A 15,562-nucleotide genomic window follows, 5' to 3' on the forward strand; every position below is an offset into this window, starting at 1 on the left:
CAATCAGCATTCAGGCCTCAAACCACCCAGTTTATAATGAGAAATACATTTTTATATATACTGAGTTCAGTAATTCAACAAAGATGTGTTGTCAGTCATAATTGTTGGTTTGGATGTACTGTAGTTATGTGCCTTGTGAAAGTATTTTTTTATTTTTTTTTTTTATTTTTACCCCTTTTTCTCCCCAATTTCATGGTACACCCCACGGACCTCCCGGTCGCTGCCGGTTACGACAGAGCCTGGGCGCGAACCCAGGAACTCTGATGGCACAGCTGGCGCTGCAGTACAGCGCCCTTAACCACTGCGCCACCCGGGAGGCATGTTCCACATATTTTACATGTTACAAAATCACTAACAAAGGAGGACTACGACAGCACTATGTCTGTGTTGGCAGCTGTTGGGTCACCTAACCTACTTTTTAGGATTCCAAGTGCTGCAGTGCAATATATTATTCTATTCTGCCTCAAAGCCAAGAGGCTCATAGACATATGTGTTACAATGTATGTAGGAACTGTATAGGACGGTGTTCTGGATAAAGCATTCAAGAGCAAAACAAGTTGACAACAGGCTCTGACAGTCAAGCCAGCAGTGTGTGCTGGCTCTAGTCCACATCTACCCTCAGAGAGAGTATGTCCTGCTCTCAGCCTGGCTAAAGAAAGAGGTCTCATCTTTTGCTGACCAGTAAGGTTCGTAGTGTTCAGATGGAGGAGGTACAGCTGCCCTCCAAACGTAATGTTCTCATCCAGCATTTTGACTAGGCCTCCATTACAATAACTTACATTCCATTGAACAAGGAGCGGCACACCAACACATTGGTGAAGAACTAAAAACGGATATGCACAAAAAGCCTACCAGACGAGACAGTGCGTTCAAAGAGCCGGGAACCCTCAAGGTGCACTCCTCCATTACTGTACTGGAGCTTATCGCATCTCACCTGTGGGCATCATCAAAAGTCTACCCTCTTGGGCGGTCACTCAGTGCTCCTGTAGCAGCCAAGGAAGTCTGGGTCAAAGGTTATCAGTCACATGCTGAGGGTGCGGCAATTTTCTTGCACATGCTCAGTAGTACCTGGACCACCCAGGACGACTCGTCCTTCATTAGTGAGGTTAACAGGGAAGGGTCCTGCTGAGGCTTCTGGGAAGCCCTCATCTGGGAGGGCCAAAAGCCAGCTGGAGTGCAACACTCGGTAACAACTTTAACAAGTATGTAGTGGATGCGTTTATGTTGAGGACACAATGACCTGCTAGAAGACCAACATATTGGACAACTCCTCCTGCAGGTGTTAACAACTGGCAACTTGCACATGACCAGTACTCGCCTACCAGTCGAGGCAGTGTGTTCAAATAGACAGTACCCTCAAGTGGTGCACTCCTGCACTACTGGAGCATGCAGTGGATCCACTTAAGTGCTGAGGACGACATGACCTGCCAGAAGACCATTTCAAATCCACAGTATAACCTGGTGGACATAGAGAGGGAAAATTACCCTCAGCCTATCTCCAATTTGGGCACAAGGGGCAATAGCCCCAAATGGGATATCTGATGTTCACTAACATACAAGCCCTAAGAGGAACGAGCACCACATCTCCATCCAGTGAAAAAACATGTCAGAGACAGCAAACGGCATGGGGACAAGGGGTTTGCAATGTATGAGCTACCGCTGTGACAAACCCAATGAAGAGAAACTTCCACTATAGGATCAACCTCCCCACATATAAATTGAAGCAATACAGTATCGGGGAAAACATAAAGAGCAATAATACAAATACAGCTGAAGTCGGAAGTTTACATACACCTCAGCCAAATACATTTCAACTCTGTTTTTCACAATTCCTGACATTTAATACAAGTAACAATTCCCTGTCTCAGGTCAGTTAGGATCACCAATTTACTTTAATGATGTGAAATGTCAGAATAATAGTAGAGAGAATAATTTATTTCAGCTTTTATTTCTTTCATCACATTCCCAGTGGGTCAGAAGTTTACATACACTCAATTAGTATTTGGTAGCTTTGTCTTTAAATTGTTTAACTTGGATCAAACTTATTGTGGGAAGTTTTAAGTTTTCATAACAATCTGTATTTTTGGGCACCGATCATGGCCGATTACATTGCACTCCACGAGGAGACTGCGTGGCAGGCTGACTACCTGTTATGAGAGTGCAGCAATGAGCCAAGGTAAGGTACTAGCTAGCATTAAACATATCTTATAAAAAACAATACATCTTAACATAATCACTAGTTAACTACACATGGTTGATGATATTACTAGTTTATCTAGCTTGTCCTGCGTTGCATACAATCGATGCGGTGCCTGTTAATTTATCATTGAATCGCAACCTACTTCGCCAAACGGGGGATTTAACAAGCGCATTCGCGAAAGAAACACTGTCGTTGCACCAATGTGTACCTAACCATAAACATCAACACCTTTCTTAAAATCAATACACAAGTATATATTTTTAAACCTGCATATTTAGTTAATATTGTCTGCTAACATGGATTTCTTTTAACTAGGGAAATTGTGTCACTTCTCTTGCGTTCTGTGCAACAGAGTCAGGGTATATGCAGCAGTTTGGGCCGCCTGGCTCGTTGCGAACTGTATGAAGACTATTTCTTCCTAACAAAGACAGACAACTTCGCCAAACGGGGATGATTTCACAAAAGCGCATTTGCGAAAAAAGCACAATCTTAGAACGAATGTACCTAACCATAAACATCAATGCCTTTCTTAAAATCAATACACAGAAGTATATATTTTTAAACCTGCATATTAAGCTAAAATAAATTCATGTTAGCAGGCAATATTAAACTAGGGAAATTATGTAATTTCTCATTGCATGCAGAGTCAGGATATATATTCAACAGTTTGGGCCGCCTGGCTCGTTGCGAACTAATTTGACAGAATTTTACGTAATTATGACATAACATTGAAGGTTGTGCAATGTAACAGCAATATTTAGACTTATGGATGCCACCCGTTAGATAAAATACGGACCGGTTCCGTATTTCACTGAAAGAATAAACGTTTTGTTTTCTAAATGATAGTTTCCAGATTTGACCATATTAATGACCTAAGGCTCGTATTTATGTGTGTTATTATATTATAATTAAATCTATGATTTGATAGAGCAGTCTGACCGAGTGGTGGTAGGCAGCAGCAGGTTCGTAAGCATTCATTCAAACAGCACTTTACTGCGTTTGCCAGCCGCTCTTCAAGCATTGCGCTGTTTATGACTTCAAGCCTATCAACTCCCGAGATTAGGCTGGCAATATTAAAGTACCTATTAGAACATCCAATAGTCAAAGGTATATGAAATACAAATGGTATAGAGAGAAATAGTCCTATAATAACTACAACCTAAAACTTCTTACCTGGGAATATTGAAGACTCGTGTTAAAAGGAACCACCAGCTTTCATATGTTCTCATGTTCTGAGCAAGGAACTTAAATGTTAGCTTTTTTACATGGTCACATATTGCACTTTGACTTTCTTCTCCAACACGTTGTTTTTGCATTATTTAAACCAAATTGAACATGTTTCATTTATTTGAGACTAAATTGATTTTATTTATGTATTATATTAAGTTAAAATAAGTGTTCATTGTTGATTCAGTATTGTTGTAATTGTCATTATTATAAATATATATATATAAAAATTGTCCGATTAATCGGTATCTGCTTTTTTTTGGGTCCAATAATCGGTATGGCGTTGAAAAGTCATAATCGGTCGAACTCTAATGGAAACCATATGTTTGAAGTGTTTAATGCCGTTCCATGTACTCTGTTCCAGCCATTACCATGAGCCTGTCCTCACCATTTAAGGTGCCACCAGTGACACACAAATAACGTAAAAGCCTACCAGGCTACATTCTAAAACACCAACTCACCTTGCACAGTGCTCAAACATCTATCCAACCTTTTCCAATAGTCTCTGCACAGCGTCAGGTAGGGCAGGCTATGCACCATAAGCTGGCTGGCTGGTGTGTTTACGGACATATTCAATCAATCCCTATCCCAGCCTATGCCAGTCTGTTGTTCCCACATGCTTCAAGAGGGCCACCATTGTTCCTGTTCCCAAGAAAGCTAAGGTAACTGAGCTAAACGACTACCGCCCCGTAGCACTCACTTCCGTCATCATGAAGTGCTTTGAGAGACTAGTCAAGGACCATATCACCTCCACCCTACCTGACACCCTAGACCCACTCCAATTTGCTTACCGCCCAAATAGGTCCACAGACGATGCAATCTCAACCACACTGCACACTGCCCTAACCCATCTGGACAAGAGGAATACCTATGTGAGAATGCTGTTCATCGACTACAGCTCGGCATTCAACACCATAGTACCCTCCAAGCTCGTCATCAAGCCCGAGACCCTGGGTCTCGACCCTGCCCTGTGCAACTGGATACTGGACTTCCTGAAGGGCCGCCCCCAGGTGGTGAGGGTAGGCAACAACATCTCCACCCCGCTGATCCTCAACACTGGGGCCCCACAAGGGTGCATTCTGAGCCCTCTCCTGTACTCCCTGTTCACCCACGACTGTGTGGCCACGCACGCCTCCAACTCAATCATCAAGTTTGCGGACGACACAACAGTGGTAGGCTTGATTACCAACAACGACAAGACGGCCTACAGGGAGGAGTTGAGGGCCCTCGGAGTGTGGTGTCAGGAAAATAACCTCACACTCAACGTCAACAAAACTAAGGAGATGATTGTGGACTTCAGGAAACAGCAGAGGGAACACCCCCCTATCCACATTGATGGAACAGTAGTGGAGAGGGTAGTAAGTTTTAAGTTCCTCGGCGTACACATCACAGACAAACTGAATTAGTCCACCCACACAGACAGCATCGTGAAGAAGGCGCAGCAGCGCCTCTTCAACCTCAGGAGGCTGAAGAAATTCGGCTTGTCACCAAAAGCACTCACAAACTTCTACAGATGCACAATCGAGAGCATCCTGTCGGGCTGTATCACCGCCTGGTACGGCAACTGCTCCGCCCACAACCGTAAGGCTCTCCAGAGGGTAGTGAGGTCTGCACAACGCATCACCGGGGGAAAACTACCTGCCCTCCAGGACAACTACACCACCCGATGTCACAGGGAGGCCATAAAGATCATCAAGGACAACAACCACCCGAGCCACTGCCTGTTCACCCCGCTATCATCCAGAAGGCGAGGTCAGTACAGGTGCATCAAAGCTGGGACCGAGAGACTGAAAAACAGCTTCTATCTCAAGGCCATCAGACTGTTAAACAGCCACCACTAACATTGAGTGGCTGCTGCCAACACACTGACTCAACTCCAGCCACTTTAATAATGGGAATTGATGGGAAATGATGTAAAATATATCACTAGCCACTTTAAACAATGCTACCTAATATAATGTTTACATACCCTACATTATTCATCTCATATGTATACTATATACTGTACTCTATATCATCTACTGCATCTTTATGTAATACATGTATCACTAGCCACTTTAACTATGCCACTTTGTTTACATACTCATCTCATATGTATATACTGTACTCAATACCATCTACTGTATCTTGCCTATGCCGCTCTGTACCCTCACTCATTTATATATCTTTATGTACATATTCTTTATCCCCTTACACTTGTGTCTATAAGGTAGTAGTTTTGGAATTGTTAGCTAGATTACTTGTTGGTTATTACTGCACTGTCGGAACTAGAAGCACAAGCATTTCGCTACACTCACATTAACATCTGCTAACCATGTGTATGTGACAAATAAAATTTGATTTGATTTGAAGCTTGACCTGAAACAACCTGAGTAAAGAAAGCATATGTACGGATTTTTATCAAAGCAGTTTATCTAGTAAACTAATACTTGCATGTTACATTATACGTCTCTTTGGCTGCGCACATAATACGTCTCAACTACCAAGAAAGGCTCATGGAACCCGATTTGTAGTTGGTTCAAGCACCTAACATATTTGAATAACAACGAAACAATGGCGTGAATAGGTCTACTGAGTAATGGTCGTATCGTAGACCGTTGAAGGTTGTGATAGTGAACACTAGATATGTTGATAGCCCACGGGACATGCATATGAAATAAACCACTCCTTGTCAATCCAATTGGACTCTTCAGGCACAAGCAAGTAAATCAATTAGGCAAGATAGTTTCTAGTTATAATTTAATCCCAGTGCAGTTCCTCATTTACAAATCTTAAACCCCGAGTGAGCACTATATTCGGCATATATAAACCGCTAAACACATTTGATAATTCTTTCGTTTCTACGATTTCACTTAAGATTCAGATCTTGAAAAATCCCTTTATTTTGAAATCCATTCATAAAAAAAACACTACAGGAAGTTGGTCCCACCAGCTATTTAGCCCCTCTCTCCAAGACTGCAGCATGCAATTCGGGGCCGGGCTCAATGTGGGCGGAGTCAAACGTTTGACCCCGCCCACCCTTTGTCCATTTGAGGTTTGACAGTCACACACCGAATACAACAAACACGTATGCGCAAGGCACACGTTGAATACAAACGCATTTTTGAAGATCGTAAGAAATATTATATAAAGTGGTACCTGCAGATGTGTTGTAACACTTTTAGCTTCATGCTATATTGGAGATAAGCTACTAATATTGTTGCAGTGAGCAGACTTGTGTCCTGTTAAAATTGTGTTGATAAGTGTTTAATTATATTATGTAATTGAGCATATATACACACAGTTACTACCCATCCTGATTAATAATGCTATTTACTTTCCTAATGAGAATGGAGACAGACTATTCCATATAGACATACTGACAAGCTGAATGTGCTTTGTACATTAAGTTATACCAGCGCCAGCAAAGAGATCAAAGACTCGGGTGACTACTACATCATCTTTACTAAAAAACATAACACATTTAACAATTGACAAAGCTGACAAAAACAAGGTTTGACCACTCAAACATGGCTTCATTCCTGCTCCTCAAAAGAGGCAAAGACAGTTATTTTCTTGTCATCAACTACCTCCACGTCTCCTATGAATGGTTCCATGAGGAGAATATTATCTTCTTTATCCAGGCCATCATACAACCGTAGTTCTTTAAGGGTTGTAATGCGGTCTTCCCCGTCCCTCCCAACTACACTGGGGAAGGAAACAGTGCCTTTAAAATGTTTGGAGTTTGCACCACCTTGTTGCCCCCACGTTGTCCCTTAGAAAAACATCTGCTTCCTTGAAGAATACATATTAAGAGTAGTGCCTCATTGGGTGATGAAGTCAAATTACACCCCACTTTCACAATACCACCATGCAAATGAAAGCCACTATTACTAAAGGGGTTTTCAGTGATATTTATAACTACTCAACCAGTCATCACAACTATTATATCTTCAAATCAAAGTTTATTTGTCATGTGCGCCAAATACAACAGGTGAAATGCTTACTTACAGGCTCTAACTAATAGTGCGGAGAAGAAAAAAAAGTGTGTGTGTGTGTAGGTAAGTAAAGAAATAAAACAACAGTAAAAAGACATTTGAAAATAAAAGTAGCAAGGCTATATACAGACACCGGTTAGTCAGGCTTATTGAGGTAGTATGTACATGTGGATATGGTTAAAGTGACTATGCATATATGATGAACAGAGAGTAGCAGTAGCGTAAAAAGAGGGGTTGGCGGGTGGTGGGACACAATGCAGATAGCCCGGTTAGCCAATGTGTGGGCCAATTGAGCTGGTATGTACATGAATGTATAGTTAAAGTGACTATGCATATAAGATAAACAGAGAGTAGCAGCAGGGTAAAAGAGGGGTTGGGGGGCGGCACACAATGCAAATAGTCCAGGTAACCATTTGGTTACCTATTCAGGAGTCTTATGGCTTGGGGGTAAAAACTGTTGAGAAGCCTTTTTGTCCTAGACTTGGCACTCCGGTACCGATTGCCATGTGGTAGTAGAGAGAACAGTCTATGACTGGGGTGACTGGGGTGGCTGGGATCTTTGACAAATTTCAGGGCCTTCCTCTGACACCGCCTGGTGTAGCGGTCCTGGATGGCAGGCAGCTTTGCCCCAGTGATGTACTGGGCCGTACACACTACCCTCTGAAGTGCCTTGCGGTCAGAGGCCGAGAAATTGCCGTACCAGGCAGTAGAACCTTTTGAGGATCTCAGGACCCATGCCAAATCTTTTTAGATTCCTGAGGGGGAATAGGCTTTGTCGTGCCCTCTTCACGACTGTCTTGGTGTGTTTGGACCATTCTAGTTTGTTGTTGATATGGACACCAAGGAATTTGAAGCTCTCAAACTGCTCCACTACAGCCCCGTCGATGAAAATGGGGACGTGCTCAGTGCTCCTTTTCCTGTAGTCCACAATCATCTCCTTAGTCTTGGTTACGTTGAGGGATAGGTTGTTATTCTGGCACCACCCGGCCAAGTCTCTGACTTCCTCCCTATAGGCTGTCTCGTCATTGTCGGTGTTGTGTCGTCAGCAAACTTAATAATGGTGTTGGAGTTGTGCCTGGCCATGCAGTCGTGGATGAACAGGGAGTGCAGGAGGGGACTGAGCACACACCCCTGGGGAGCTCCAGTGTTGAGGATCAGCGTGGCAGATGTGTTGCTACCTACCCTCACCACCTGGGGCCGGCCCGTCAGGAAGTCCAGGATCCAGTTGCAGAGGGAGGTGTCCCAGGTTCCTTAGCTTAGTGATGAGCTTTGAGGGTACTATGGTGTTGAACCCTGAGCTGTAGTCAATGAATAGCATTCTCACATAGGTGTTCCTTTTGTCCAGGTGGGAAAGGGCAGTGTGGAGTGCAATAGAGATTGCATCATCTGTGGATCTGTTGGTGCGGTATGCAAATTGGAGTGGGTCTAGGGTTTCTGGGATAATGGTGTTGATGTGAGCCATTACCAGCCTTTCAAAGCACTTCATGGCTACGGACGTGAGTGCCAGGGGTCGGTAGTCATTTAGGTAGGTTGCCTTTGTGTTCTTGGGCACAGGGACTATGGTGGTCGCTTGAAGCATGTTGGTATTACAGACTCAATCAGGGACATGTTGAAAATGTCAGTGAAGACACCTGCCAGTTGGTCAGCACATGCTCGGAGCACACGTCCTGGTAATCCATCTGGCCCCGCAGCCTTGTGAATGTTGACCTGTTTAAAGGTCTTACTCACGTCGGCTACGGAGAGCGTGATCACACAGTCGTCCGGAACATCTGATGCTCTCATGCATGCCTCAGTGTTGCTTGCCTCGAAGCGAGCATAGAAGTGATTTAGCGCATCTGGTAGGCTCGTGTCACTGGGCAGCTCGCAGCTGTGCTTCCCTTTGTAGTCTGTAATAGTTTGCAAGCCCTGCCACATCCGATGAGTGTCGGAGCTGGTGTTGTATGATGCATCTTGCCATGTATCAAGCCTTCAGCATTACACACAGTAGACTACATACCCAGTTCACAGCTCCCAGTTTGCCGTGAATTTTGTTTTCAGTATCGTCTAGAAAGAAAAGATTGTGGTCATTGAGTAATGGAAGGGAACCTATAGGGATGTGTGTACAAGAATGCACCTTACTTGAGCTAACAGCCTATACAGTACCTGATCCTGCAGAGCTGAATGATGTGACTTCTTGTAGTGGTAGTGGGGGGGGATGTCTTCTACAAAATCAAATGTATTTATATAAACCTTCATACATCAACTGATATCTCAAAGTGCTGTACAGAAACACAGCCTAAAACCCCAAACAGCAAGCAATGCAGGTGTTGAAGCACGTTGGCTAGGAAAAACTCCCTAGAAAGGCCAAAACCTAGGAAGAAACCTAGAGGAACCAGGCAATGAGGGGTGGCCAGTCTTCTTCTGGCTGTGCCGGGTGGAGATTATAACAGAACATGGCCAAGATGTTCAAATGTTCATAAATGACCAGCATGGTCAAATAATAGGTCTGGGACAGGTAGCACGTCCGGTGAACAGGTCAGGATTCCATAGCCGCAGGCAGAACAGTTGAAACTGGAGCAGCAGCACGGCCAGGTGGACTGGGGACAGCAAGGAGTCATCATGCCAGGTAGTCCTGAGGCATGGTCCTACGGCTCAGGTCCTCCGAGAAAGAGAAAGAAAGAGAGAATTAGAGAGAGCATACTTAAATTCACACAGGACACCGGATAAGACAGGAGAAGTACTCCAGATGTAACAAACTGACCCTAGCACCCCGACACATAAACTACTGCAGCATAAATACTGGAGGCTGAGACAGGAGGGGTCAGGAGACACTGTGGCCCCATCCGATGATACCCCCGGACAGGCCAAACAGGAAGGATATAACCCCACCCTCTTTACCAAAGCACTGCCCCCACACCACTAGAGGGATATCTTCAACCACCAACTTACCATCCTGAGACAAGGCCGAGTATAGCCCACAAAGATTTCCACCATGGCACAACCCAAGGGGGGGGGGCAACATCATCCTGAAATATATTGGGGTGGGGGGGTTCAGTCTTTAAACTACATGTAGTGTGTTTTGTTTTCGCCGCCTTTTTCGATTTTTCAACCACTCTTCTTCAGACCTTAGTGAGCGAATTACATAAATTACATATGAACATATATTCAGGTCAGTCCAGCTACAGTGAAACAAGTGATTTTAAGGAAGCAAATGAAAAGTTATTTAATGTTCAAGACTTACAGCAGAGGAAAGTCCTGCAGGAGAACTAGGCACCACCATCACCTAATTTGCTGCATGTTGTCCTTTTGAAATAAAAAGTATAATTTTTTCATCACACAATCAGATGAGTATCCCAAAAAACATATCCACTAGTGATGAGAATTTCATAATTTATACGTACCTAAGTGAAATCACACTGTGCTTCCATTGCAATGTACAGAGCGAACTGTAAATTAAGAAAGATTAGGTTAAGTTTGATAACAATAATAGTAAATCATAATAATCCCCCCCCCCCCCCATGAAGTCACAGCATTTCACATCAGCCTCCAGCTCTGCAGGAGTTTGATGTATGTAGTGTGAAAACTGAAGGAAATAGGTCCCAAAAAGTGTCAAGAATAATAAATAAGAAAAAGTATGAGCAATAACAATAGAGTGCTTTGCAGGCTGCAAGCACAGAAATAATAACTTTTCATACATTATAAAAGAAAATAAGACTAATATAATATACTGAATAGCCAGCTGAATAGCCAGCATCTTACCATCAAAACAAACACCCCACAGTTGTTTGAGAAACCTTGCTTTGATAAGCCCTGTGGTGTGAACAAGGTACAATTTTCAATAAAGGAATGACAATCAAATGGTACAGTTCAGTGTAATAATGTAGGAATATCTAACCTGAACATCCACACCAAAAGTCCTCCAAGGTCCAGGGGACCAGATCCGAGAATGTTTCTGTTTACACGGTGCATTTGAAAGTAAAATAAAATAAAAATTCAACAGCTTTTTATACTGCAGCATGCATAACAGTTTTGAACACAGTTGGAACTGAATTAGCCAAACTATTTTTCACAACATGTATGGGTGTTGCTGGACCAGAAAATGTATTTTCGATTGCAAACACACCATTTCCTCACATCAATGCTCTCACATGCCAAAATATTTCCATGGACACTGTTTCAAAGCAATGTGTATGCTTTCTTCGTAAATGTGTTTTGAAGTTTATTTAACTTCACTTATTTAACTTAGTTTGCAACGTAGACAAGTTACAATGACTTTTCTTGACTAGTCATGTATGTTGGGACCAGGTGATTTCATTATTGTATATACTATGTGTAGGCTGTGTAGACTCGCTATGTGTAACTAAGGGAATGGCATCAACGATACACATTTAGAGCCAGCCAAACAGAACAAGGCATACATTGAAGAAACACAGACAATCAACGATCAAATCGAATACATAACTGTACATGTAAACCTAGGCTTACTGCTCAAGTAGGCAAATTTGTCAAAATACGATTCCCTCACTGTGAGCAATTAGCTAGCTCACGTGCAAATAGGTTCGGAAGTTGGTCATATAAAAATATACCACTGCACTGGTATAACATGAATATTACAAAGTACAATATGCATAATGACAGTCTCACTTACTGCCATGGTATACATGTAGGTTTGGTTCAATTAAGATTCGATGTCGTTGACATCTTTGACGTTTACCTCAACTTGGGTGACCATGAAAGACATGGGACGGCTTAAACCCGTTTGACTCCGCCAACTGCAGTCAGGGTCTTCTCGCTCATTCAAGTACTCTGCGGTGTGTGTTCGCTGTTTCTTAGTTTTTGCACCCTTGTCTATCGCTATGTAACGTTAGTTATCAAATATGAACGCGCCACCTGCATTTGAGTCATTTCTGTTGTTTGAATGGAAAAGAAGTAAGATTTACATATAGTTAGCTACTGTAATTTATTACGAGATCCCTTGCTGACGTTTCACTCCAAGAACGTTTAGCTAGCTGGCATTATCTATTGTTGTTACTCTGGTTAATTTATGGTAACGTTAGCTAGCTAGCTATACATTAACTGTCAGGCAGGTAGCTAGCTAGATAGCTGCACAGCATGCTGCCAGGTTAACGTTATGTTTGTACTTTGACAGTTATTCATAGCTTCACAGTAGCTATAGTCGTAGAGACTCAAGACTAGTTAGTATTTCAGTCTTAAACGACTAGCTGGCAAGTTAGCATAATACTGGCTACTACAGCGAAATAACGCAAACTAGCTAGCTGAGAATTCTCAACTCCACGATTATATAGCCGATTAAACCCAACTCTACTATTTACAATGCCGGCATTGTCATGCTGAAACAGGAAAGGGCCCTCTCCAAACTGTTGTCACAGTTGGAAGTACAGAATAATCTAGAGTAGCATATAATAGGCCGACTGGATTTCAGCGCTCAAAGAATAGTCTCAAACTACCGTTTACCACGACACGGTTATGTATAATTGTGCGCTATTCTTTGGGTGCTGAAATAAGTAGTTTATATTTTCATATAAAAAAAAATGTATGTGACGTCGGCGCTCTAGTTCGCCCACACTAGTCGCCGCTTAACTAATCGTGTAACGTTAGTTGAGTTTAGTTGGCCACGATCATAGAGATCTTATTAAATTACTAGGAGCTAACTATGTCATAAACCCTCAAGGTTCCAGAATGTTATGCAAATGCTTGTGGTCAGTGAGAAATCCAAACCAGTCTTCAATGAATTACAGTAGATGCATGTCATGCTTTTAGGAAAATTAAAGTAAGGCTTGACACTTGATGTTGAAACATTGTTACGTGGACTTGCAACCATTCAGCCACGAGCATTAGTGAGGTTGGGCGATCAGACATGGCTCGCAGTTGGTGTTCAAATTCATCCCAAAGGTGTATGATGGGGTTGATGGAGTTGAGGTCAGGGCTCTGCAGGCCTGTCAAGTTCTTCCACACCGATCTCGACAAACCATTTCTGTATGAACCTTGCTTTGTGCACAGGGGCATTGTCATGCTGAAACAGGAAAGGACCCTCTCCAAACTGTTGTCACAGTTGGAAGCACAGAATCATCTAGAATATCATTGTATGCTGTAGTGTTAAGATTTCCCTTCACTGGAACTGGAAGAGGCCTAGCCCGAACCATGAAAAACAGCCCTAGACCATTATTCCTCCTTCACCGAGCTTTACAGTTGGCACTATGTAGTCGGGCAGGTAGAGTTCTCCTGGCATCCGCCAAACCCAGATTCGTCCTTCGGATTACCAGATGGTGAAGCGTGATTCATCACTCCAGAGAATGCGTTTCCACTGCTCCAGTTAAATTTTTTTTAAATTGTAAAGCCTTTATTACAGCAAAGGCTAAAACCAGTAGCATTCGTGATTGCAATTTCCAGAATATAACTGTTTATTGTTTACGCTAATTATTCATGGGTCGCTTTGTTTTATTTTAAAAGTAAAATGCTTGATTGCATTTCAAATCATGAATGACTCGTGTGTGATGACATGAATGATTGTTACTGTAGCTTATGTAAGTATTGAAATACTGGCCTAAGTAAGTTACAGTATTAAGACCAAACAGGATGCACTCTTAGTGCTACAGCTTGATGGTGGTTATACAAGGCTGCTATACTAAGCCTACTAATGATAATGACATTACTTATTATAATAATGATGATCATAACAATAATAATAATAACATTACAGCATAGCAAAGATTAAAAACAGCCAAAATTGTCTATCTGACATGTTGTGTTTGTTGCTCATGGAGGCTTGGTGCTAACAGAATCAGAAGGCTATTAAACAAACATTCAAACAGGCAACAGAAGTAGAATTGTCTTATTTCTGTAGATGTATATGGATGATTTATAAAACCAGGCACATTTAACAGTCAGGGTATTGATTATATAATTAATGAAGTTGGTTTCCTCTCCTTACTTTTCTTAGACAATTAAGACAAAGGCTGTTTTCTTGTCTCCTAATACCGCTGCTGCCTCCATCGCATTGTTCTCAACACCAATATATTGGTTAAAGTTGCTATTATGCACATAGCAACATGGTCTAGGAAAAGGCCCAATTCAACAGCGCACTGATGTGTTTCAGAACCGATTATTGCGACTGCTATCCAATGCGGGAGAAAGCGTATCTGTAATAAAATATTTTTTTTTATTAGTGTTGCACCATTGTTTTTATGTAATGTAACCATATACTATTTCAGTAGCACATGTTTTAGAGTGATGGACTGTGCCATCCCCATGGCCTCCACAATGGATTAGTCCACTCAGACAATTGCAAATCCTTTTACTGCAAGAAATGCTTAATTCTGCAGTAATTCATATAAACGCTTTGTGTGAGTTTATAGACCTACAGTCAGTGTTCAGATTTCAGTTTCCATTTAACCCATCTGAACAGTAGGCTACAGTGATTATTTGAAGTACCTTCTTGTGACTGCCAAATTTGTATAGCCCTCACAATCATCACACAACATGCTTCTACACCTGCATTGCTTGCTGTTTGTGGTTTTAGGCTGGGTTTCTGTACAGCACTTTGTGACATCAGCTGATGTAAGAAGGGCTTTATAAATACATTTGATTTGACAACATGGCATTGCTCTCATAGTATTTTACCACTTCATCAAATCCTTCCCAAAATTTACATTTCTGGCCCTATTTTAAACTCTCCATTTCTTAGCTTTTCTCTTATGACATTGTCCTTTTTGCCTCAGTGCATGGAAATATCTGTATTTCATTTTCAATAAATCTGCTACAAATTCGCCAAATATTTTTTAACTGTCATTATGGGATATTGTGTAGATGGGTCAGAAAAAATATACATTTAATCAATTTCGAATTCAGGCTGTAACACAAAATGTGGAATCAAGGTGTATGCGGGAGGGTAGCGGCAGGGTAGCCTAGTGGTTAGAGTGTTGGACTAGTTCAAGTTCAAACCCCCGAGCTGACAAGGTACAAATCTGTCGTTCTGCCCCTGAACAGGCAGTTAACCCACTGTTCCTAGGCCGTCATTGAAAATAAGAATTTGTTCTTAACTGACTGGTTAAATAAAGGTAAAATAAAAAAATAAAAAATACTTTCTGAACGCACTGTACAGGACACACATTAAAGAATGACATTTTAGCAAGTATCAACTGATACTGACTCGGTGTAG

The 15,562-nt window shown here is 42.1% G+C and overlaps 2 long non-coding RNA genes across 2 annotated transcripts; both read right to left on the bottom strand.

Moving 5' to 3' along the window:
• Positions 1–7,354: 7,354 nt before the first annotated feature.
• Positions 7,355–10,409, bottom strand: LOC149979976 (uncharacterized). Its single transcript, XR_016483634.1, has 2 exons — positions 9,547–10,409; positions 7,355–9,447 (listed from the first exon to the last, which is right to left on the bottom strand). It is a non-coding gene; the product is annotated as an uncharacterized LOC149979976 (long non-coding RNA).
• A 214-nt stretch (positions 10,410–10,623) lies between these two features.
• LOC110533573 (uncharacterized) lies at positions 10,624–12,886 on the bottom strand. Its single transcript, XR_002474984.3, has 5 exons — positions 12,098–12,886; positions 11,279–11,335; positions 11,143–11,193; positions 10,785–10,829; positions 10,624–10,686 (listed from the first exon to the last, which is right to left on the bottom strand). It is a non-coding gene; the product is annotated as an uncharacterized LOC110533573 (long non-coding RNA).
• Between the last annotated feature and the right edge of the window lie 2,676 nt (positions 12,887–15,562).

This window comes from Oncorhynchus mykiss, chromosome 10 (assembly GCF_057628025.1).
Source record: "Oncorhynchus mykiss isolate SJ-2025 chromosome 10, ASM5762802v1, whole genome shotgun sequence".
In the NCBI taxonomy this organism is placed as follows: domain Eukaryota; kingdom Metazoa; phylum Chordata; class Actinopteri; order Salmoniformes; family Salmonidae; genus Oncorhynchus; species Oncorhynchus mykiss.